At 48.5% G+C, this 25,022-nt stretch overlaps 1 protein-coding gene across 1 annotated transcript in view; it reads right to left on the reverse strand.

Annotated features, from left to right (window-relative positions):
• Nucleotides 1-25,022, reverse strand: part of GAS2L1 (growth arrest specific 2 like 1) — a 49,895-nt gene that overhangs the window by 14,061 nt on the left and 10,812 nt on the right. The window lies entirely within an intron of this gene.

A 25,022-nucleotide genomic window follows, 5' to 3' on the forward strand; every position in this document is an offset into this window, starting at 1 on the left:
TCCCCGTGCAAAGCCTACCTCGCAGGATTGCAGTGAGGGTCAAACGGGGGCAATCTCCTTTTCCAGTTGCAATTCCTGCATTGCTGGGGGGTTGGATAAGGTGGCCCTTGGGGACCCTAATAAACCAGCCCCTAGCCAGCACATCTATGGCCCTGAAGGAACCAGGGAGAATAACTCCACCCCCATGCTTGCAGACTGTCGATGAAAGTGCATCTAGCCACAGACTGAAAGTTGGGGGATGTTTGGGCCTCCCGCCTTGGCAACCAGTTCAAAACAAGGAAGGGGCCCACCCTGTCTGTAGCCAGAGGAGGTGATGCAGGAGGTGATGCCCTGAGCCAAAAGCTGCTCCCAGGTGCTGTGATTTATGCCCTCCCAGCTCAGGGAGACATATTGAAAACAGCAAGGCAAATGCAGTAAACCCAGGCACAGCCTTCTTCCACCTGTGCCTTCCAGATATGTTGACCTGCAACTCCCACCAGCACTCCAGGTAGGCCTACGAAAGAGCTGCTGCCGGTCAGTGTTGACAGTACTGAGCTAGATGGACAGATGATCTGATTTGGTACAAGATAGCCTCTCCTGTTCCGATGGATCAGGTCTCTTACTAGAGTGGCCCCGAGGCTGAGGGATGCCCCTTCCCCTCCTTTCCAGGGGCAGGAAGACACTCCCCCTTAATCAAGGGGGGAGAGCAATTTTCTGCCCGAGGGCCACATTGCCTTCTGAGAAAGCTTCTGGGGGCCACATGCCAGGAGGGCCAGACAGAAGCCTGAAGGGTTGCTTAGTCATGCCTATTAGTTGTGAAGGGTCTACACTGAGCTAACGCTGAATGCAGTGCGTATTTATTTCGGACAGTGTTAGAGTAACCAGCTTCAAAGCTGCCACAATGACCATTCACAGTGTTTTATCCTAGTCTTATCTTCCGGGGATTATCCACCTTCAGCAATGAATAATCTGTTTTTCTGGTTTTCTGATCCACTGTGATCCCTGGGAAAAGTGAGTTAATGATTCTGAAAAGAGGTAAATAAATGGCTTTTAAAAAGGCGGCGGACGGGGAAGAGTATGAGTTTTTATTTTCCCTTGATGGAACAAAATTTAATGCATGGAATTTTACAAGCCTGTATAGAATAGCTCTCTTGCTGAAAGGGGTGGGGTGGGGTTGTGGGAGCGGAAAAGTGGATTTTTCCTGCACTTAGGAAAAACAGCAAAAATGACTGCAACTTTTCCACATTTGGTTGGGCTCCTGAAAGCAAGGACAGAGACCTCTGACACAACATCTGTTAGCAGTTTTATTTGAGAGCAGAGCCATTTCAGCTGAAGAACCATAGCTCGACAACAGAGCACCTGCTTTGCATGCAGAAGGTCCCAGGTTCAGTCCCCAGCAGGTAAGGCTGGGACAAGACCCCTCCTGAACCCCTAGGAAGCCACTGCCCGCCAGTGTAGAGAAAGCTGAGCGAGATGGACCAGTAGCCTGGCTCTGTATAGCGCAAGGTCATAGATCAGCGGTAGACCGTCTGCTTTGCCTGCAAAATGGTTCAGCCACAATCCTCAGCATCTCAAAATAGGGTTGGAGAACATCTCATATCTGAAACTCTGGAAAGCTGCTGCCAGTCAGTGAAGGGAATACTGAGCTGGATGTAGTATGAGTTAGTTTCCAGCCCTCTTGTGTTAAGGAAGTGCCAAAACTCAGTAGTTTGCACACATAAGTTCCTAGGTTCAGTCCTTGGCATCTCTAGGCAGGGCTGGGGAGAGAGAGAGAGAGAGATTGTTGTTGTTCTTTAGTCGTTTAGTCGTGTCCGACTCTTCGTGACCCCATGGACCAGAGCACGGCAGGCACTCCTGTCTTCCACTGCCTCCCGCAGTTTGGTCAAACTCATGCTGGTAGCTTCGAGAACACTATCCAACCATCTCGTCCTCTGTCGTCCCCTTCTCCTTGTGCCCTCCATCTTCCCCAACATCAGGGTCTTTTCCAGGGAGTCTTCTCTTCTCATGAGATGGCCAAAGTATTGGAGTCTCAGCTTCAGGATCTGTCCTTCCAGTGAGCACTCAGGGCTAATTTCCTTAAGAATGGATAGGTTTGATCTTCTTGCAGTCCATGGGACTCTCAAGAGTCTCCTCCAGCACCATAATTCAAAAGCATCAATTCTTCGGCGATCAGCCTTCTTTATGGTCCAGCTCTCACTTCCATACATCACTATTGGGAAAGCCATAGCTTTAACTATAAGGACCTTTGTTGGCAAGGTGATGTCTCTGCTTTTTAAGCAGATAGACCCTGCCTAAAACCCTGGAGAGCTGCTGCCAGTCAGTGTTGACAATACTGAGCTAGATGGGCCACTGTGGTGACTCACATTATCAGGCAAATGGCAGGTGGGCAGGCCCACAGATAAAGACCTGACTCTCTGGGCCTAAGAAGATTCCCTGCCTCTGGTTTTGCAGACAACATTGAGTTTGATAAGACTTATGGCATTTCTTGGTATGAGTCAGCTTCCTGCTCTCCTAGGTGTTAAAGGGAAATCTGCAGCTCTTTGGCAGAGCTTCTTCTCTGCTTGTAGAAGGTCCCAGGTTCAATCCCTGGCGTCTGCAGGTAGGGCTGGGAAGGAAACTCTGGAGAGCCGCTGCCAGTCAAGTCTTCAACCCTGGGTGTCGTTGGACTTTGAATACCACAATCCCTGTGCATTGGCTGAGCTCGCCAGGGATGATGGGAGTTGTAGTCCGACAACATCTGGGCAGTGTTCAAAATTCCCCAGACTCGTTTTGCTACTGGCGCAGGTCCAATGGCGACTGCGTGGAGATTTCCGGGCGCCAAAGGTTGGCAACCCCAGTGGAAAAACCTCTTCCTTACTCCATAATGAATACATTTTCCATTTCCACCATGCGTGTTTCTCCTTCTTGCATTCTGGAACAAGCAATATAGTTGAGATCATACCATCATAGAATTGTAACATTGGGAGGGACCCCTTGATGGGCATCAAGGACAAGTTAGGCGCTAAATGGCGTCTTAAACCTAGGTTATGGGCACCACAACGGAATGTCTAGGCATGCTTTCTTTCAAAAGCAAGAATACAAAGCTGAAAATGAAAGAACTGCAGCTAAAATATTATGTTCATTTTCACATGGTCTAGTCCAGGGGTCAGCAGCCTAAGGCCCATGTAACCTCACTTCTCACAGTGATGGAGCTGCCAGAAGGCCCTCAGAGCTGGACCTCAATGTCCGGGCTGAACGATGGAGGTGGAGATGCTCCTTCAGGTATACTGACTGGGCCGTGGTCATTTAGGGCTTTAAAGGTCAGCACCAACATTCTGAATTGTGCTTGGAAATGTACTGGGAGCCAATGTAGAAGACTACTCCTTTTTGACCTTGGGGAGGGGAACCCAACAGTGGCGGAGGGGAGGGCCAGGAAGTTGGCAGACAGCCAGCTGAAAACCTTGGCCCACCCCTTGCTTAAAAGATCTGGAGGGCACCAGGTTGAGAAAGGCTGGTTTAGGCTGCCTCTCGCTTTTCTAAGAGAAGCCAGGAAGAGATGCAATAATAATAATAATATAATAATAATTTATTATTTATACCCCGCCCATCTGGCTGGGCCTCCCCAGCCACTCTGGGCGGCTTCCATAAAAACCAAAAATACAGTAAAATATCACACGTTAAAAACTTCCCTGAACAGGGCTGCCTTAAGATGTCTTCTAAATGTCAGGTAGTTGTTTATCTCTTTGACATCTGCTGGAAGGGCATTCCACAGGGCAGGCGCCACTACCGAGAAGGCCCTCTGCCTGTTTCCCTGTAGCTTTGCTTCTCGCAATGAGGGAACCGCCAGAAGGCCCTCGGCGCTGGACCTCAGCGTCCGGGCAGAATGATGGGGGTGGAGACGCTCCTTCAGGTATACTGGACCGAGGCCGTTTAGGGCTTTAAAGGTCAGCACCAACACTTTGAATTGTGCTCGGAAACGTACTGGGAGCCAATGTAGCAATGCAAGGAGCTGAGATGAAGCAACTGGCCGGGGAAGAAACTAACCTCTTGTGCTAAAGTGCAGAGAGAAGAGGCTGTGGCCCAGCCAAAGCAACTACAAAAAGCATCGGCAGCACAACACAGGGAATGAAGCCAACAGGGAGGCGAGGGCAGAAAATGGACAAGCTGTAATAGGTCCAGGGAGTCCATTTCCAAAAGCTGCCCTTGATGGATTAGCCGAGTCTTCCTGACTGCTCGTTCTCCAGCAGAAGTGCCTCGCCGCAATTCTCAGGGAAGAGGGGGCCAGGGTGGAACTGCCGCCCGTCATATGCTAGCTTTCTACAAGCAGAGAGGTGGTGCTGGGTTTAGAACTGCTCCCTGCCACATGCTAGATTTCTACAGGCAGGGAGGCGGTGTCAAGTGTTTCACAATTCTGACATGGGGCCTCTCCACTCCAGGTGTTCTGACGTGGGACAGTCCCAATGAGGCTTGCTTGCCTGTTTTGTTCAAAAGCCCTTCAGATGCCACCTTGCAGAGCAAAACTCTCCCACAGCAGCTTGTAAAATGTAAATACAGTGGTACCTCGGGTTAAGTACTTAATTCATTCCGGAGGTCCGTTCTTAACCTGAAACTGTTCTTAACCTGGAACACCACTTTAGCTAATGGGGCCTCCTGCTGCCGCTGCTGCACGATTTCTGTTCTCATCCTGAAGCAAAGTTCTTAACCCGAGGTACTATTTCTGGGTTAGCGGAGTCTGTAACCTGAAGCGTATGTAACCTGAGGTACCACTGTATATAGCAGGAAAACTTTGCTTGGGTTCGACACAAGTACCAAGGGCCTTTGGACTCATTCCTCACCTCATGCACACATGCATTCAGCACTGACAGACACTCTGGGGTGTTTGAGTTGTGAGTGCCCTTTGAATGCAGATCAAACTGTCTATGGTGACCGCCTGCCATGTTGGGTTATCCAAAATGCAACGCCCGACCTGACATCAGCTTCCCATCCGTCTCTTTTTAAAATCAAGTTTCTAGTCTTAAGCTTGCCCTGGGCAATGCCTGCCGAAATCTCAGAAGCCAGGGAGGTGGTGAGGCAGGGAGAACGCCTCCCTTCTCTCTCTAATGACCGAAACCAGAATCCATTGAGCCAAATGGTAAACGCCGTAGAATAACTTGTGCAAATGAGAACATTTATTCATTTCCTTTTATTAACTTTGTGTAAATGTGTTTAATGTGCACAAATCCATAAATCATGCAGAGGGAGAGCAGAATGTCCCTGGATTTGCAAGACTGCACGGCCTGAATGCATATTTCTCTTTTTTAAAAGTTCGTGCACACACAGGTCTCATATCCCTCTCTTGACGCCTGCTGCAAATGTTTTATTTTGAGAGATGGGTAACTCGCCCAAAGCCACGTCGCAGGTTTTGTGGCGGAGGCAAGGATTCCAGCCCAGCATCCCACATCCAAAAAAGTCTGCCGCACTACGCCAGCTTTGAGCTGCGGCACTTCTAGATGGACACCATTTCCCATCCACCCCCCCTGCCAAGCCAGAGAGTCACCCCCCCAAAAAAAAATTCTAAATGTGCATGCCGCTCCGTGTCGCTTCCAAGCAGATGAGGACACATTAATTCCTCCTGCAGCTGTTATGAAATGTTTTTGGGAGACCAGCAGATGCTGAGAATTGGAGCACGGGTGGGGTGGGGGGTGTTACTATTTATATAGCCCCATTGACAGAAACATCTTCAGCAGCGCAGGAGAAATTAACGTCCAAAATCCCTCGTCACGCTCCGGGGTCTAATCTGCCAAACAGGCTGGAGATGAGGCAGCAAGCCGGCCGCAATTATTTTGCAACCGGCTCAAGAGATCTTTTGCACATGTGGCACAGCCGGCCGGCCTTCCAGAACACATGTGGACGGCCATCGCCACAGCAACCAGATCTCAACAGCTGTTGGCACCGTGCCAGCCGAAAGCTGGAGACAGTCGTGGGGGTCGGGGAGGGGAGAGAAGCAAAACTGGTATTTTTAGTTAGCTGCAAATGGGCGCTTCTGGTCTCGACCTCTCTCCCATCTGGAGTGGAAGCGAGGAAGAGCTGGGAACACTTAAGACGGAGAGCAGATCGTTCGCCCCCACCACCCAGGCCGACTTCTGCACCCTAAACCCTCCCAGCCGCAAATGTTTCCAGATTTGCCGGGAAAACAGGGAGGTTGGAAGAGGCAAGGCAAGACTCTACACTCTGCTGTGCAGAGCCAGGAAGTTGCCGGCGGCAACTCTTGGGTTTAAGACGCAGATGCGGATGAATTAGGCCTGGCCACCCAGGAATCCCCACCCCAGAGACATCTAGGCATAGCTGTCAACTTACACATTTGAAAATAAGGGACCAGCAGCCTCAAAAATAAGGGATCAGCAGCCAAAATAAGGGATCAACAATTACTTTCGTAAAATGCATATTTTGTTGCATGCAAATGGCTTTAGATACCTATTAGGTCCATAAATTACCATATAGCATATATTCAACACAAAAAAACAGCAACGATTTGTTGTTGACAAAGGACAGCTGGACATAGAAAGGGCCCCATTACCTTCAGTAGCTTATTTAAGGGAGATCATCAATAAGGGACAGCAGCGGGACATGGCGCTGGGATAAGGGACTGTCCCACCAAATAAGGGACGCTTGACAGCTATGCATCTAGGTAGGGAGCAAGCAGTCTTGCCTTTCCACTGAGTCTCAGAAGACTCTGAAAGTCCTGCTTGCACACACCATAAATCTGGGATCAGCACAGGAGCCTGCCTTGCAAGCTATTTCTTTTCATTTTGCGGAACTTGCCCAAATGCCGTTTCCAGTGCTCCCTCTCTCTTAACAAACACGTCATTTGTGCACATTTAATAAATGCATGGAAAACTGAATAAATAAAATGTTCTCGTTTGCACCACTCATTCTGCAACGTTTCCCCTTTTGCTTATATGATTCCGGTTTCGGTCATCCGAGGGAGAAGGAAGGAATAGGGATTTTATTCCACCCACCTCCCTGGCTTCTGAGATATTAAGTGCCTTGAACAAACAAAAACCAAGTAACAGCAATGTGTAGAGATGGGTAAGAATCAATATGGGTTACCTGGATGCAAAATGTTAATGGGCTTTTCAAGAAAACAGAGGAGGCTCAGCCCTGATCAGATTCCTCTGCCTGTCGCCTGACACACCCTGCAAATAGATTAGCATCTTTGTACGCCTGTCTAGTCATGCCCTGGCGTAATGTAATCAGCTGCCCATAAAACACAGCCGTCCAGCCGCCCACCCATGACTTCCCCGTTCTGCTTTCCTCGGGCAGATGCCAAGAGGTGACTATATTTGGGAAACCTCAAGAGATCTGGGACAAAGATTAGCTCATCGCACATTACGCAGCAGCCATTCAAGAACCCAGGGTTTTCTCTCTCTCTCTCTAACAACATAATTAAACATACACACACCCAATGCAGAAATCCAAGTAATCCAGATATGGGAGAGTTCACCAGCCTTACTGCCGATTCAGCCGCCTTCAGAGACCCAGCGAGGTTCAAACCTCTTCTTCCCTATGTCAATACTGTCATTTATGTATACAGTGGTACCTCAGGTTAAGAACTTAATTTCTTAACCTGAAACTGTTCTTAACCTGAAGCACCACTTTAGCTAATGGGGCCTCCCGCTGCTGCGTGATTTCTGTTCTCATCCTGAAGCAAAGTTCTTAACCCAAGGTACTATTTCTGGGTTAGCGGAGTCAAACCTGCAGCGTCTGTAACCTGAGGTACCACTGTATAGCATTGTGGGTTCTAGTCAGTGTAGTGAACCATTTGTAGCTCAATCAGTAACGCATGAGACTCTTCATCTCAGGGTTCTGGGTTCGAGGATCACCTTGGGCAAAAAGATTCCTGCATTGCAGAGGGCTGGATTCGATGACCCTTGTGGTCCCTTCCAACCCTATGATGCTATGATTTAGGGTTTTCTCTGTGGCAGCCCCAAAAGTGAGGAACTCCCTCCCCCCAGAGCATCTTCGTTGTAGGGGTTTTTTAGCCATATACCTCTTGATCCAGGCTTTCTGACAATTAATGTATTTTTGTTTTGCTTTGTGCCTTTTTGTACTGTTTATCAAGCTTTATAGTGTTCTGTTCCATTTGGAACTCTTTTACTCATCTTTCTTGGAAGTGCAATCACGGGGATCGTTCTGTGTGCAACCCTAAGGATTAACAGAGTTAGCGTGAAGGTCAGCTAGCCAAGAGGGGGCCAAGTGGAAGCGTTGCTTAGCAACCAGGCAGGCGGCACGATGCCCGCTGAGGTGGTGCATGCTCTGATTGGCTATGCAGTTGTGAGGGAGTTTCCCCTCTGTATGCTTGCTTGAAAGACCTCCTTCTGTGTGCAGGGCCTGAGAGAAAAGACAAAACTTCTCATCAAATTATAAGCTGCTTTGTTCAGTTTTCTTCAGGAAAGTGTGTCTAAGGGTTTCTTTCTACTTTGGACTCCACCTGCATCATCACTGAAGTGGCTTTGCTAACAGTTGTATCCCTGTAATGGCTTTGTCTCCTTTTTATAACTGTATATTCTACTGCCGTAACCTACCTTAGGACCTTATGGGCGAGTAAGAAACCTCCTAAATAAATGGCCTAAACTGCTAAGAGGAACCTCCATATGCAGCTGCAGTGTATACCTCTACATATCAGATGTCTGGGTGGGAAGGAAGATTGCTTGCAGCCACCTGACTCCTGGTCTCTATAGGAAATGGGAAGAAGGCGGAATAAGATGAGCCTCTGTTTACACTAATAATACAATTATTCTGCTCTTAGAAACCAACAGCAATTACAGAGGAAATAGTGGAACAGAGTCAAAACCACAGCGGAGATCACAGGAGGCGGGTGGTTTGAGCATGCGGCGTTTGTTCTGACTGGGAGAGCAGAAATGGGACAAGAAGATGTTGAAACAAAACTATGATAATAGAACCAGTTCATTCATTCCCCCCCCAACTGTCTCTATTTCTAGCTGTAGTTAGAGTAATAATGCAGGCACATACAGTGCATGCATGTTTGTTTATGTGCGGGCCAAGTTACCCTTGCAGCGAGTTTATTTTCATCTGTGAAAAGCTGAACAGTCCAAGATTGTTGGCATTTTATTTCCACCAAGGCTTCTTGCCTCAGGGCTGGTGGCTTCAAAAGAGAAAGGAAAGCAGGAGAGAGTCTGTTCTCAACTGCCTCCTCCTCCTCCTCCTCCTCCTCCACTCGGACAATGTCCATAAAAGCCGAGGGCTGGGCATGGAGCCTGGACATTACGAAGCAGAAAAAAATGCTCCCTGGGACCTCCGAGGAGAGATGGGGGGCTGGGTACGTCAACCAACCTACTAACATACAAGCACCCATCTCTCTCTGGGCAGAAAATGGAGGGAGGGAGGGAGCCAAAATCTGGACCTGTGCTTTTCTTAAGTGCATAAGAAGCAGTGTTAGAAACTCAGATCTACAGTCATACCTTAAGTTACGGCCGCTTCAGGTTGCGTTTTTTCGGGTTACACACCCGCTGAAACCCGGAAGTACTGGAAGGGGTTACAGTGGTACCTCAGGTTAAGTACTTAATTCGTTCCGGAGGTCCGTACTTAACCTGAAACTGTTCTTAACCTGGAGCACCACTTTAGCTAATGGGGTCTCCAGCTGCTGCCGCACCACGATTTCTGTTCTCATCCTGAAGCAAAGTTCTTAACCTGAAGCACTATTTCTGGGTTAGCGGAGTCTGTAACCTGAAGCGTATGTAACCTGAGGTACCACTGTACTTCCGGGTTTCGGCGATCACGCATGCGAAGAAGCACTAAATCGCACTTTGCACATGTGCAGAAGCGCCGAATCGCAACCCACGCGTGCAGACGCGTCGCTGCGGGTTGCAAACACTGCGGGTTGCGAACGTGCATCCCGCACGGATCACAAATGTGTTCACATCCCTTTCGAAGTTGGTGACCACCACTACCTTGCTGTGCGAGCAAACTCCATAGTTTTCACTATGTTGTTGTTGTTTAGTTGTTTAGTCGTGTCCGACTCTTCGTGACCCCATGGACCAGAGCACGCCAGGCACTCCTGTCTTCCACTGCCTCCCGCAGTTTGGTCAGACTCATGCTGGTAGCTTCGAGAACACTGTCCAACCATCTCGTCCTCTGTCGTCCCCTTCTCCTTGTGCCCTCCATCTTTCCCAACATCAGGGTCTTTTCCAGGGAGTCTTCTCTTCTCATGAGGTGGCCAAAGTATTGGAGCCTCAGCTTCAGGATCTGTCCTTCCAGTGAGCACTCAGGGCTGATTTCCTTCAGAATGGAGAGGTTTGATCTTCTTGCAGTCCATGGGTTTTCACCATGGACCCACCTTATTTCTGAGACGCTTACTTGTTTGAAACTGTTGTTTAACATCTGTGACCCCCCCCCCCCCGTATTACTGGACTCAGCAGAAGCCAGCCTGGCCACTGACTAAGGAGGATGGCAGTCAGAGCCCAGCAGCATCTAGGAACATAATAAGCTGCCTTATACCAAGTCAGTAAACACACAAGACGTAACCGGCTGTACTTTTAAGTAAATAAGGTATACTTCCTTGTATCAAATTGTAGATTTCAACAGAAGTCTCATAAAGTTCTACGAAAAAAGCAGAAGACCCAGTGGATCAGTTCATTCTCTAGTCAGTTCATGCGTAAGGCTTAGAATGGCGAAACAAGGCTAATATTCCGGAAATCCTTGTCTTAGACTCTGTGAAAGGATTCTGTGGAACTGTAACAACCCTTCATGTGGATTATTGGACTCTATGAACAGCCAGGTGGAATAGACACTTATACATGTGTGGACCTTATGAATGAACTTCCGTTGAAATCTACAATTTGATACAATGAAGTATACCTCATTTACTTAAAAGTACAGCCGGTTACGTCTTGTGTGTTTATTGAGTATGTCTCATGTAACCATAGGTTTGTTGTTGTTTTGCTATACCAAGTCAGACCTAGCTCAGTATTGCCTACACTGACTGGCAGCAGCTCCCCAGGACTTAGAATCATAGAGTTGGAAGGGACCACGAGGGTCATCTCGTCCAACCCCCTGCAATGCAGGAATCTTTTGCCCAACGTGGGGCTCGAACCCACAAACCCGAGATTTAAGAGTCTCATGCTCTACCGACTGAGCTATCCCATGGCTCAAATTGTGTTTTCATGGCACCTTAGGGTGAAGGGTGGGCAATAAGTAAATAAATATGTACTGTGCGAGAACAGGATGCTGGACTAGATGGGCCGCTGGCCTGATCCAACACAGCTCTTCTTCTTTTTGTCTGCCCCAAATCTTCCAACAATCAGCTTCATCTGATAGCCCCGAGTTGTAGGATTATGAGAGAGTGAGGAGGGAAAAACCCTCTCCCTGTTCTGGAGAGCACTGGCTATAACAGGGAACCCAGCTTACGTCTCCAAGCCCAGAATTTGCACTCGTTTCTTTCGGGACCGTCTTGGCCCAGTGAGTCAATAGCCCTTTGTACAGAGCTGTGTCATCTCCGAGACCACACAACCCATGGAAGGGATGCCCGGCCTGTAAAAAGCCAGCCGTTTGCCCTCCTACTGCAAAACCCAGTGCCAAATCTGCCCTGGCACCCAACAGTAGTGCCATTGAAGAGGCAGCAGCTGCGGCAACCGGCTCTGCCCGCCCCCTGCCTGCCCCCCCCAACCAGGCACGCTACAAAGAGGTCTCCCTCCCTGTCATCAGGGGACTTAACAAGGAATCGGGCCAGGAAGGAGTTTTAAATTAAAAAGGGCTTTGAGATTATAGAGTCAGGAGAGGTCAGTCTCTCAGCTCCCCGCCCCCCCTTCCTGAAAGGCTCTTATCACAGGGAGTAATCCAGATGCGATTCAGGATCTCTAGATAATGAAAAGAGGGTGAAAACAACAACCACAACCACACGTTGGGACTCTCTTGGGGTCACCTGCCTGCTGCCTCCCTTACTTATCTCTACTAGCTGGTAGGTAAAGTCAGGCAATGCAAGAGGAAGCAGCAAACCTGCTCTGGGGAGCAGCTGGCCAATCAGAACAAGCATTGCCTTCTTTCCCTTTGAATAGGGAGATTTGAATAGGGCTGTGGCTCAGAGGTAGAGCATCTGCCTTGCACATCAAAGGTCCCAGGTTCAATTCCCCAATCGGCATCTCCAGGTAAAAGCTGGGAAAGAACCAAGCTGGGTAGCTACTGGGGAGCTCAGTCGGTAAACCATGAGACTCTTAATCTCAGGGTTGTGGGTTTGAGTCCCATGTGGGGCGAAAGATTTTCCTAGATAACCCTCGTGGTCCCATCCAACTATGATACTAAGTCCTGGAGAGCCGCTGCCAGTCAGTGTCAGCAATACTGAACTTATTATGTTCCTAGATGCTGCTGGGCTCTGACTGCTATCCTCCTTAGTCAGTGGCCAGGCTGGCTTCTGCTGATACGAGTTGGGAATCCAGTAATGCGGGTGGGGAGGTCACAGATGTTTAAGTGGCTGGGGGCTCTGAAAGTCAGTCAAAATCAATAAACTAATTTATTTATTGCTTTGTTTTGTTGCACAAAGGTAAGAGTCTCTCTGGCCATGTGCAAAGTGTTGGCTCATTTCCCACAGGACTCTCGTCCACTGTAAGAACAGCACGCTGGATTAGAAGGGCAACTGACACAGCAGATTTCCTAATGTTCTTGCATATCCTTTATTTTAGCTTCCGCATTCCAAGGCCGCAGAGTGGATTGCAATACAAATCCATCCTTGTCTTCTTTCAGCAAAGCCCGTCTAGAACAGACAAATCTGCGTTGGTGACTCCTGACTCACATCAGTTCAGCCCACAGCCTCCGCACCATAGCTGGAGGCAGCTCAGAAAAGCTGACAGCTTGCAGGTGTGAATGCCCAGCACATGAGCTGTAAGCTATTTTTGAAACTTCAAAGGAAAGCAGCAGCGTGTTGGCCATAGTTTTGTAGGGGCAAATTTGCCACTTTTAGGGTTGCCATACACCTGGAATTTCCTTAACATAGCTGGAATACAGCAGCTGGTAACAGTGTCTGGGTGGAAATCGCTGAAATGTCTGGGGAAATTTGAAGAATCTCCCCAAAAATTGCTCAACAAGGCCAAAAAAAGCTCAACAGATTTTTGTGTCCAGATTTTCACTTTTTGAAATATGGCAACCCTAGAGCTTGAGCCGGGACGCGGGTGGCACTGTGGGTTAAACCACAGAGCCTAGGACTTGCCAATCAGATGGTCGGCGGTTCAAATCCCCGCAACAGGATGAGCTCCCATTGCTCGGTCCCTGCTCCTGCCAACCTAGCAGTTTGAAAGCACACCAGTGCAAGTAGATAAATAGGTACCGCTTCAGCGGGAAGGTAAATGGTGTTTCCGTGCGCTGCTCTGGTTCGCCAGAAGCTGCTTAGTCATGCTGGCCACATGACCTGGAAGCTGTACGCCGGCTCCCTCAGCCAGTAAAGCGAGATGAGCTTTACCCCAGAGTCGGCCACAACTGGACCTAATGGTCAGGGGTCCGTTTACCTTTAGACCTTGAGCCACAAAGGTGCTCGATTTTACAGGGGTCTTGTAAAGGAGCAGAAAAGTGGGGGGAGTGCAGGCCAGGGCATCAAATGTAGCCCTCCAGACCTCTCTATCTGGCCCTAGGGACTCTCTCCAGACCCCACCCCCCACCGGTTCTGCTTTGCACCCTCCTTGAGTGTTTTTGCATGGGCAGAATGTGTCCTTCGAACTCAGAGAATGCCTCTTGCTTGCTTGGATGCAGGAGGCGGGGCAGGCAAGTAAATTAGCATCTGTTGCTCCACTCACTTTTTATAGTCCCACCCACCCCTGGCATGTGACTCCCTGCCCCCAAAAGACTGCCAGCAAGGGGATGGGGGAAATACACAGAAAAGTGCGGAAAAACAGTCACTTGACACAAGATCGTAAAACCTCTCCTCAAACAAATCAGAACAAAGTCTTGCTGAACACCGGACGTGCTTCCCTGCAAACTCTGTGCAAACAAATCAGGTTCAAATTAACGAGTTGTTTGGAAATAAGTCAAGGCTGCAACCAGGCCCCGAGAAACAGTTTGCCGCAGCAAGCACACATCTGCTTCTGCATCGAACTGCATATAAGGTCGACTCCAACTAAGTTTGGCTCAGGGCAGACCGAGTGAAATTAACGAAGCTGTTGAAATTAATGAGCATCGCTCCGTCACATCCATTCATTTCGCCGGGAATGCTCTGGGGTAGGAACCAACCCTGGATACAACCCAGAGTTTGTAAGTTCCTCGGGGCAGAGAATTCTACTCTGAAAGCCGCCGTGAGGACTGATTCTGCTCTCTAAATTAAAAACAGTCAACATTAATGACAAAAAGGAAACCTGGGACTGATACAGGGGTCAACAACATGCAAGGAATCCTGCTGACATGAAAAGAAAAAGCTAACAAGAAGATTATATGCACTTAAAAGCAGTATCATAGAACTTTACACAATCATGGCTTCCCCCAGAGAATTCTGGGAGCTGTGATTTGTTTAGGGCACTGAGAGTTGATAGGAGAGACCCCTATTCCCCTCAGATGAGTGGAGGGCAGGTCTATTGATGACTCTCAACTATTATCAGATTAAAGGGCACAGGGAAAGGCTGCTTCTGCCACTGTCAGAAGCAGGAGACTGGGCTAGGTAAACCTTGATCTGTTCCAGCAATTGTCCTTCATTTCCTTTAAGTTTGGTCCCATCAGCACGCCATACATCCACACCACTTTAAAAAGTCATGGCTTTCCCCCAGGGAATTCTGGGAGCTGTAGTTTATCAAGGGAACTAAGAGTTGTGAGGGGGCTCCTATTCCCCTCCCAGAGATAAAATTCCCAGAGTTCCTTGGGAGGAAGGATTGATTGTTAAGCCACTCTAGGAATCGCAGCTCTGTGAAGGTTTCTTAATAACTCTCAGCACTCTCAACGAACTACACTTCCCAGGATACTTTGGGGACGGGGGACAGAGAGCCATGGCTACTTAAAGTGGTATCACACTGCTATAAATGTATAGATGGGACCAGAGTTTCTGCCTATGAAGTCTTGGCTAGGAGAGACCAACCGGCTCTTTGGCTGAAGAGCTTCGATTGTGGCAGGCGTCCATTGTGAAGCGAGAACAGAGGCCCCAGTGATCTGCTAAGTGGGGAAGGCCAGCAGTCTCTCGTGTTCTCTCTGTCCTCTTCAGCCATCCCCCCCCCCGCCCCCCGCCCCCTGCTGGCCACAAGATCCTTTGCCTTCCTCTGGCCAAAGATTTAATAAACAAAATGCCACCATCGCAGCGGCTGGATGCTGCTCAGACATTCCCATCTCTCGCCTAACACAGGCCAGACTCCCTGCTCTGATGCCCTCCAAATATTTAGGATTACAAATCCCATCAGCCTCAACCAGCATGGGCAGTGAATCTATGGGAGTTCTAGTCCAGCGAGGCCGTCTAGGTAGCCCAGGACCTCCATACATAGTGCCCAGGCTAGCACCCCGGGGAGGTCAACTCAGCACTGCAGATGCAGCGGTTTGCCTTCACCCCTGGAGGGATACTCCATTGTCTCTCCAGACAGACAGATGCCAAGAACTATGAGGACTAGGTGTCCCAGCTGTGACTCAGAGGAAGGAAGGAATGCGGGTGGTTCAGTAAAGCTCCAAGTAGGAGCCTGCGAGCATGCCAGCCTACAGCAGAGAGACCAGGCATGTCAGGGGTTAAATAACACTAGGTGGAATGTTATTAATTCCTGCAAGCTGCAGTACACCATCCTACCAGCTGCAGTGGTGGCGCTGTAGAGTCAACAGCTTCTTCCCCTTGCAGACAACCCTGGTTGTGCAGAGAGAAAATTGCTGGTTCTTGACCATCCTGACCTCCCTTAAGGCCCGACTACCTGAATCGAACATCATCCTGTTAATGATGAGATTAGCAAACACGACTTATATTAAATACCAGGAGCAAGCAATTTCGCTATCAACACTGCACAGCAAGCACTCCCTGGGCGCCAATGGGAAGCTTAACCCCAATGCTAATTGTTGGTGGGGAGCTATTTCACGGAGATTACAGATTGGGAGGGAAGACTTAAAACTCCCTTCCTCGTGCCAGAATTCTTGATAACCGCTCCTCCTCCTGCCTCTAGGCACCTGGTGTTTACTTTTAAAAAACACATAATCTAATTGCTAATCACCTCATTATAAAGTCAAATGCAGGGAGGCCCTAAGGCTCTCTAGTTGAGGAAGGAGGTGATTTGGCAGGGGAGAAGATGTCTATATGCATATCCAGAGATACAGCAGCAGAAAACTTTGCCCAAAGGAAAACCACAGATATTTTAAGTCCAGCTGCGTATTTTTCCAACTGGGATCCAGGGTGAGAGGCGGTGAGGTGTAGTGGTTAGAGTGTTGGACGAAGAGCTGGCAGATCAGGGTTCAAATCCCCACTCAGGCATGAAGCTCACTGGATGACCCTGGGCCATTCATAGAATTATAGGATTGTGAAGTTGAAAGGGACCCTCTCTGAGGATTATCTAGTCCATGGGTAGGCAAACTAAGGCCTGGGGGCCAGATCCAGCCCAATCACCTTCTAAATCCGGCCCGCGGACGGTCCAGGAATCAGTGTGTTTTTACATGAGTAGAATGTGCCCTTTTATTTAAAATGCATCTCTGGGTTATTTGTGGGGCAAAGGAATTAGTTCATTCCCGCCCCACCCCCATATAGTCTGGCCCCCCACAAGGTCTGAGGGACAGTGGACCGGCCACCTGCTGAAAAAGTTTGCTGACCCCTACGAAGCAGGAATATGCAGCTGTTCCCAACAGGAATCGAACCTGCAACCTTGGTGTTACCTGCACCGCACTCTAACCAACTGAGCTATCCAGCAGGGGCGGCAACTTGGGACTTGGGCTTTGGGTGCCCAATGGCACCTGCGACATAATGGGACATCATGATGTTACAGTGACGCTCCACAGTGGCGCTTCTGAGGCCTGACAGGGCCTCAGACATGATCTCTGAGGCCTCATGGAGCCTAGCAGGGCCTCCAACATCTCCTCAGTGGTTGTGTCGTGCCTCTGACGCGACTTTTGGTAGAAACTGGAAGTCACATCGGAGTCTGCACTGCGGGTGCTGAGCACCCCCCCAAAAAAAAAATTGTGAGTGCCTAGGCCCCCAGTAGTTGGCGCCTATGTTATCCAGTCACTCTCAGCCTAGCCTACCTCATAGGGTTATGGAGGGTGAAGGACGACGTATGCCATCTTGAGGCCCCCATCTTGAGCTGGCTTCAAAACCACAGCTGAGAAAAGAAAGAATGAGTTTGCCTCAACCCAAGAGGGATGTTGGCCCATCAGCTTGGCTCTTTCCGCCCAAAAGCAGGGTGCAAACAAAGCACTATCTTCTCTAACTTTCCAGTTGCAGAGTAAATAGGACAGGGGACAAAACCTACACACACACCCAGAGCACCAGTTTGGAGTTCATTATTCAGTGTTTTTCTAGTCAAAGGGAGCCTGTCAGGTTGGAGTCATCAGTATGCAAGCGGCAACCCGCCCCAAGAGGCTCCCCCTCAGACGGACAAGAGAGTCCCCCCCCTTCATGGAATTTGGAGGCTACCCTGCCTTTGCAAAGTGGGCGGCTCACACCTTGCAGCAAGCAGACATTGCTGCAAGTTTCCACTTGAGGAGCCGCAAAAAAACAAGGACGCTGCGTCTAAGAATAAAGTCAGCAATTTATCCAAAGGCATTCATTTCAGACTGCAGGGAGAGGGAATGGAAAGGAGAGAAAGTGCAAAGCTTCTCTACCGAATCCGAACCCCACCAGAAAATTATAGCCTGGCTAATCCACGGCTCCTGTAATGTTATAAATGAGAGACCTGGTCGCAGAATGAGAGACCTGGACAGAACCGCAAGCGCGGCCAATTCCAAAGTATTTTCTGCTCAAAAGACGCTTTGCAGTGGTGCAAAGCAGGACAGCCAAGGGGAGCTTTCTCAGGTCACTGGAGGCTCCCGTGTGCAGGCAGGGCTGGCCCTGATTCAAATATTAATCCGCTGATCATCCGTTTGATCCAAGAAAGAGTCACACGTCTGCCACGGACGCTTTCTTTTCCCTTCAACATTCCCCTGCGCCCTGCACACCTTTCAGTTACTACAATCAAAGATGAAGCAGGAGCAGCACATGTTTGTGCATGCAAAGGAATGGAAAACACAATCTGCTGGATAGAACCTCCTGAGTCAGGGCAGTCTACCACTGGGGCCAGGCACTGTAGGAAAACCAGAGGCTGAGACGCATCACTTTTTGGCCACATTCACACCATCCACAATACCACTTTAGAAAGGCATGGTTCCCCACCCAATAATCCTTGGAGCTGTAGTTTGTTAAGAGTATTGTTAAGAGACCCCATGCCCCTCACAGAACTACAGTTCCCAGGGTGGTTTCACGATCTTGATAGGGAACTCTGAGAATTGTGGCGTAATGGTTAAGAGTGTTGGACTATGACCTGGGAGACCAGGGTTCGAATCCCCACTCGGCCCTGAACCTGACTGCGTGACCTTGGGCCAGTCACCATCTCTTTGCCTAACCTACCTCACAGGGTCGTTGTGAAGGTAAAATTGCACCACCTTTTGATCCTTGAAAGATAAAGGTTGGTATATAAACGTACAACAACAACAATTGCAACACTGAACTCCTAACAGTGCTCTGCATCATAGCTGTGGCACTGTGGGTTAAACCACAGAGCCTAGGACTTGCCAATCAGAAGGTCGGCGGTTCAAATCCCCACGACGGCGTGAGCTCCCGTTGCTCGGCCCCTGCTCCTGCCAACCTAGCAGTTCAAAAGCACGTCAAAGTGCAAGTAGATAAATAGGTACCGCTCCGGCGGGAAGGTAAAGGGCGTTTCCGTGCGCTGCTCTGGTTCGCCAGAAGCGGCTTAGTCATGCTGGCCACATGACCCGGAAGCTGTACGCCAGCTCCCTCGGCCAATAAAGCGAGATGAGCGCCGCAACCCCAGAGTCGGTCACAACTGGACCTAATGGTTAGGGGTCCCTTTACCTTTATTATAACCGTACAACATCAACAACTGCAGCACTGAACTCCTAACAGTGCTCTGCATCATAGCTGTCAACCTTCCCTTTTCTTGCAGGAAATTCCCTTATTCCAGCGCTGTTTCCCACTGCTATCCTGGATTGTTAGATATCCCATAGACTGTCCCCGGGACAGGTGAGGTTGCTGATCCCTTATTTTCAAGGATGCTGATCCCTTATTTTCAAATCTGAAAGTTGACAGCTATGCTCTGCATCCCTTGACAAAACTACAGCTCCCAGAATTCCTTGGGGTGGTCTCATGTTACTTTAAACGGATGGTGTGACTGTGGTCTCCGTCAAACAGTTGACCCATCATCTTTTTAGCACCTAGTGGAGGCTCACGTCTCCAGATCCCTCCAGATCCCGTTACAATATGCAGAACACCCCAGGCTTTGACGTCATGCCAGGGTTATGCCTTCGTCTCATTTTGTTTAGCATCTTAGCCTGATTAAGGGTTCCGGAAAACTTCTAAGACATGCTCACTATTTTGTGACATTTGAGCCGCTCCTAATAAAGGCATTGGCCCTACAGCAGAGCTTGGGATTTTATTCCCCACCCCCACCCCACATGGACCACTATGGTGAGAGCTGCTTTTTGTCATCCCAACCATAAACACCAGTAAGAACATAAAGGAGCCTGCTGGATTAAGCCAATGGCCCATCTAGTCCAGCATCTTGCTCTCACAGAGGCCGGGGGGCACCAATAAGCAGGACCCGGGGACGAGAGCCCTCTCCTGCAGCAACAGATATTCGAAAGCATTGCTGCCTCCAACCGTGGAGGCAGAGCGCAGCCATCATGGCTTGTCAAGTTGGTGGCAACCGATGCCTCCTGTGGCAGAGAGTTCCGTAGTTTAACAGTCCCGAATCTTCCAACGTTCAGCTTCATTGGATGTGCATCGGTTCCAGGGACAGGAGAGAAGGAGAAAATTGCTTTCCCCTCCCCACTTTCTCCATGCCATCCATGATTTTACAAAGTTCTATCTTGTTGCCTCTTACTCGCCTTTTCTCTTAAGCTAAAAAGCCCCATACGCTGCCACCTTTCCTTGTGAGGGAGTTGCTCCACCCCCTTCATCCTTTGGGCTGCTTTTTCTGAATCTTTTCCACCTCTACAATATCCATTTTGAGGCGAGGCAGCCAGAACTGTACACAGGTTTTCGGTGGGGAGGGGTTATAGCAATGGATAAGCTTCTGGGCACAGAGTTGGTCCCTGTCGAAAATCAGGGGTGGAAGGAGATGTTCTTGGGAGTCCAGCTCCTATCAGCCCAAGCCAGCATGGCTACTGGATAAGGATGATGTTGTTCCATAAATTATGGAGGGCCGCCTTGGAAATACCATATTTCTTGCTCTATAAGACTCACTTTTTCCCTCCTAAAAAGTAAGGGGAAATGTGTGTGTGTCTTATGGAGCGAATACAGGCTGCGCAGCTATCCCAGAAGCCAGAACAGCAAGAGGGATCGCTGCTTTCACTGCGCAGCGATCCCTCTTTCTGTTCTGGCTTCTGAGATTCAGAATATATTTTTTTTTCTTGTTTTCCTCCTCCAAAAACTAGGTGCATCTTGTGGTCTGGTGCGTCTTATAGAGTGAAAAATACGGTAAACCCTCCTCAGCCAGGGGATCCCTCCACAGAAACCAGATTTGAGGGATTCTGAGAGAAGGGCCTTCTGTCATCTACTGACAAGCCCTCGTAGGCTTCCTGACTTTCCTGAACTCTCTCGTTCGTTCAAAGAGCGCTGCCTCGATAGAGCATCCTCTGTGCTCCTTTGAGACGCAGAGTCATAATATTTGTCCACCTCAGAAATAACCCTGCAGCAAAATGAATGGCGCTGTTATTCCCAAGGTTATGTGCCAAACTATTAGCGAGGTGTTTTCCTGCGTCAATGATTTGGGAGGGTGTTTATTAAAAAGCCGAAGTGTCAACAGTAACAAAACACAGCTTCACTGTTAAGGCACGTAATATTTCACGCTTTCAAAGCAGCAACTTTCCTTAAGATTCAAAGTCAACAAAGCAGGATAAACTCACTAAACCATTTTTTATAAAAATGTTTTTGGCCAATTAATTGCACACTGTAGTGTTTAGAACTCGGCCAGTTTTCAAAGTGATGAGGACGATGGTTCTCACCTTCCAGAATGCTCCTTTAATGCTCCCGGCTCAAGAAACATTAAGAGGTCTCAGAGTTAACAGCATGAGAGTGAATCAGAGCAATTCACCTGACAGCAACCCGCCAATCGTTTCTATAGGAGGCTATCGAATGCGCTTCACTGCACAGAGACTCGTACTCTGATGGATTGTTTCAGCAGGTGAAAAGCCAATTTAACATGGAAGTGCAGCGGTCCACAGATACTGGCTTGCCTGAGCAGCCAGACATTATTGTGGTCCTTGCTAACCCTTCTCCAGGTCCTCTGCACTTATATCATAGGATTTATGGAAGCGGGGGTCCCTGCAGCCACACAGATCCCACAAATCTCTTGGGGAGAGGGTTCTACCCATATCAGAGCTCAGTGTAACACAGAGATCTTCTCACTCCTCACCGAATCTGTCGAGCATATCTGTGAGCCTGGGAGAAAAAGCTCACGTCACGCTGAACTTTGGAATGGAAGCCAGTTATTTTCATGCACCAAAGCTCAGCGTGCCGTAAGATCTCTTTGCCCAGGTTTTCTGCAGTTTACAACAGCCCAGAGAAGGGGATCTCTGTGTTTCCGAGGATTCTGCTGAGCAGATCTGCAGAGGCTCAGAGAGGCATATTTTGCAGGATGGGCAAAGAGCAAAATTGGTCTCCAACAGGCCATCAGGCCACAGGAGCTGGGACTGCAGAACCTCTAGTCCTGGCATGGCCAAACTTGGCCCTCCAGCTGTCTTGGGACTACAACTCCCATCATCCCTAGCCAACAGAACCAGTGGTCAGGGATGATGGGAATTGTAGTCCCCAAACAGCTGGACAGCCAAGTTTGGCCATGCCTGCTCTAGTCTTTCACTCCCCCCAGGAATTTTTTCTCAGACTGGGGGCCACATTCCCTTCTGGGAAGCCTTCCAGGAGCCACGTGCTACTGGTGGGCGTGACCAGAGACAAAGGTAGGTGGAGCAATGGATGTGGGCTAGATTATCTTGTTCACAAGCTCACACACTCCTCCTGTGTCCCTCCAGCCAGGCAAACAAGAGACAAGGTGGGTTTTTGAGGGCACTTTCCAGGCAGGTAAAGACACACCTGGGGCATGAAGCAGGGTCAGGAAAAGGTGTGGTCTGGGGAGAATTTCAGGGGCCAGATAGACAGGACTGTTTCACTCCTGGCCTGAGGTTGCCTGCATCTCCTTTAAGGAAAAAAAATATATGTTTATGTACTTACATATAGTTTTGCAATAGATCTATTCAAAATTTCCAGTATGTTTATATACTGTAATATTTTTGGAATGTTGAATTTTTAAAATTATCTGCAAGATGTGTGTGTTTACATGTGTGTGCATGTATTTACTTGAAATTTTATGACAACTGTATTGATGAACACATAAACTATACAGTTGTATCTTGGTTTCCAAACAGCTTAGTTTCCGAACGTTTTGGCTCTTGAACGCTGCAAACCCAGAAGTGACTGCTCTGGTTTGCGAACTATTTTTGGAAGTCAAACGTCTGACGGGGCTTCCGCAGCTTCCAATTGAGTGCAGGAAGCTCCTGCAGCCAATCAGAAGCTGTGCTTTGGTTTTCAAACGTTTTGGAAGTCGAACGGACTTCTGGAACGGATTCCGTTTGACTTCCAGGGTACAACTGTATTTGTAAATAAAAAGTATAATAGAGGCAGGAGTCTCCTGCGGGATGGTCTTTCCACATATATGTCCACTAAACCTCTTCGATCTGTGGAACTAGTACTGTGCCAAGTGCCAAGCAATACCTGTTCCACATAGGTAGGAAATTGTTCTTTTAATGTGGCAGCACTTTGGAACTCCTTGCCTACTGAAATCAGGCAGGCATGTTCACTGTATTATTATTTTTTTGGTGCCCACTCAAAACGTTTAGGCAAGCCTATTCAAGGCACATCAGCGTTGACATGTTTTAATCTCTTTTTACTAATAATTTTATCTTAAATTGTTTTATTGATACTTTTTTGTTGTTGTTTTTTTATTAAAGATTTTCTTGTTTTACAGAAGTATGTGTAATGTCTCTCGTATTTTTTCCATGTAACATTTTTACAAATCAGTTTCATTTGTTGAGACATTGGTGGGGGGAAGGGGGTGGAGGGGGGAAGATGGGGGGGTCAGGTGACGATGTTTCTATTATGCTTAATGTATGTAGGGTTTGGTGTCAGCGTTGCTTGTGCTGTTCATTTGTGTTCCTTTGGTGGTGAGAGAGGTTGGGGTTGGCCTAGGGTGTGGTTGTTTGTTTGTGATTGGCTGTGGTGATCTTTGTTTTTGTGTGTGAGTGGGGTGGGTGGGTGTTTTGGATCAGGTTAGCCATATTGATTTGTATGCTGTTAGTGGATTATTGTCATTGTCTTGTTGGGCTGTATATGTGATAAAGGGGAGCCATACCGTAAAGGCGTCTTCTTCTATTTGTCCCTGTGTCAGTTCCAGTTTATTGGTTAATTTTTCTAGTAGGGCTGTTTCCCATACTATTTGGTACCATTGGTCCATGCTTACTCCTGACAGGTCTCTCCAGTGTCTGGTTATGGTGTTTCTGGCTGCTGAAAGTAGGTGGGTTATGAGTTCTTTGTGGTGAAAATGGGCATTGTTGTCTTGGAAGATGTTTCGTAGGGCCAATTCTGGGGTGAAGTCTAATACTTGCTTAGTTTTATTGATACTTTTAATATTTCCTGCAAACTGCCTAGAAGTTTTCCCAAAACCAAACAGTGCATAAATATTATTAAATAAAATAAAATAAATTATATTTTTCTTAAAATAAAAAAAAATCCCTGCATTGCAGAGAGATGGACCAGATGATCTCCTTGTGGTCCTTTCTGGCTTTACAGTTATGCGATTCCGTAAAAATGTTGAATGCCTAATGCGGAGAGAGGAGGTGGGGAAAGCTTAGCTTTTCTTGAAGATGGGTTTCAGATCCTTAGTGGGGATTTCCCGGCACCACAGCTCTTGTCTGACACTCTAACCACTAGACCACATCGACTTGATTACGATGCCAACCGGTGGCGGGAAAGATGGTTAGGAGGAAATCTGTAGATCTGATAAAGGAACTCTGAAGATGAGTTGTGTGCAAAGGGAGACCGAAAGCAAATGAATAAACAGTGTTCTGATTAGGGAAACGGCATGCAAAGGAGAATCCCGTATTGACAGCTGCCAAATATTTTTAAAAGGAGGGTTGAAACAACAAGAGGAATTTTCCCATATCCACTGAAGCAAACCGCAAATAGCCTGCAGATCTAAATCACACAACAGCCCGAAGCCTAAGCTTGCCAAGCAGGGCAGCTTGGTTAATCCTCAATTGGGCATTTCAGTTCAAAGAGGACAGCAATGCTAAGCCCAAACATAGCAAACAGCCCTGCGCTGTCTTCCCTTCATTGGCTCACTTCATAAACACCTTCAGCCTGATCAGCTGTCAATTAATCGGACCATTTCTTGCTGTCCCTCAAAGGTCGGCATCGTCCTAACTAGAGAGACAATGGAGTGTGCCTTCAGGGGTGAAGTCAAACCGCTGTGGTGGAGACCAAAGTCACATCCCTGGGCGCGAGCCTGGGCAGCGTGTATGGAGGTCCTGGGCTGCCCAGACGACAAGACCCGCCTCTCAGCCTCGCTGATGTGATCCAGCTTGGCAGCAAGGCATTCTCCAACCGTCTTAGGGACTCCACTCTGGATTTGTGCAATGTTTACTCCTTAAAGGTAAAGGTACCCCTGCCCGTACGGGCCAGTCTTGACAGACTCTAGGGTTGTGCGCCCATCTCACTCTATAGGCCGGGAGCCAGCGCTGTCCGCAGACACTTCCGGGTCACGTGGCCAGCGTGACGAAGCTACCCTGGCGAGGCAGAGCCGCACACGGAAACGCCGTTTACCTTCCCGCTAGTAAGCGGTCCCTATTTATCTACTTGCACCCGGGGGTGCTTTTGAACT

Source organism: Podarcis raffonei, chromosome 16 (assembly GCF_027172205.1).
Source record: "Podarcis raffonei isolate rPodRaf1 chromosome 16, rPodRaf1.pri, whole genome shotgun sequence".
NCBI classification, from domain to species: domain Eukaryota; kingdom Metazoa; phylum Chordata; class Lepidosauria; order Squamata; family Lacertidae; genus Podarcis; species Podarcis raffonei.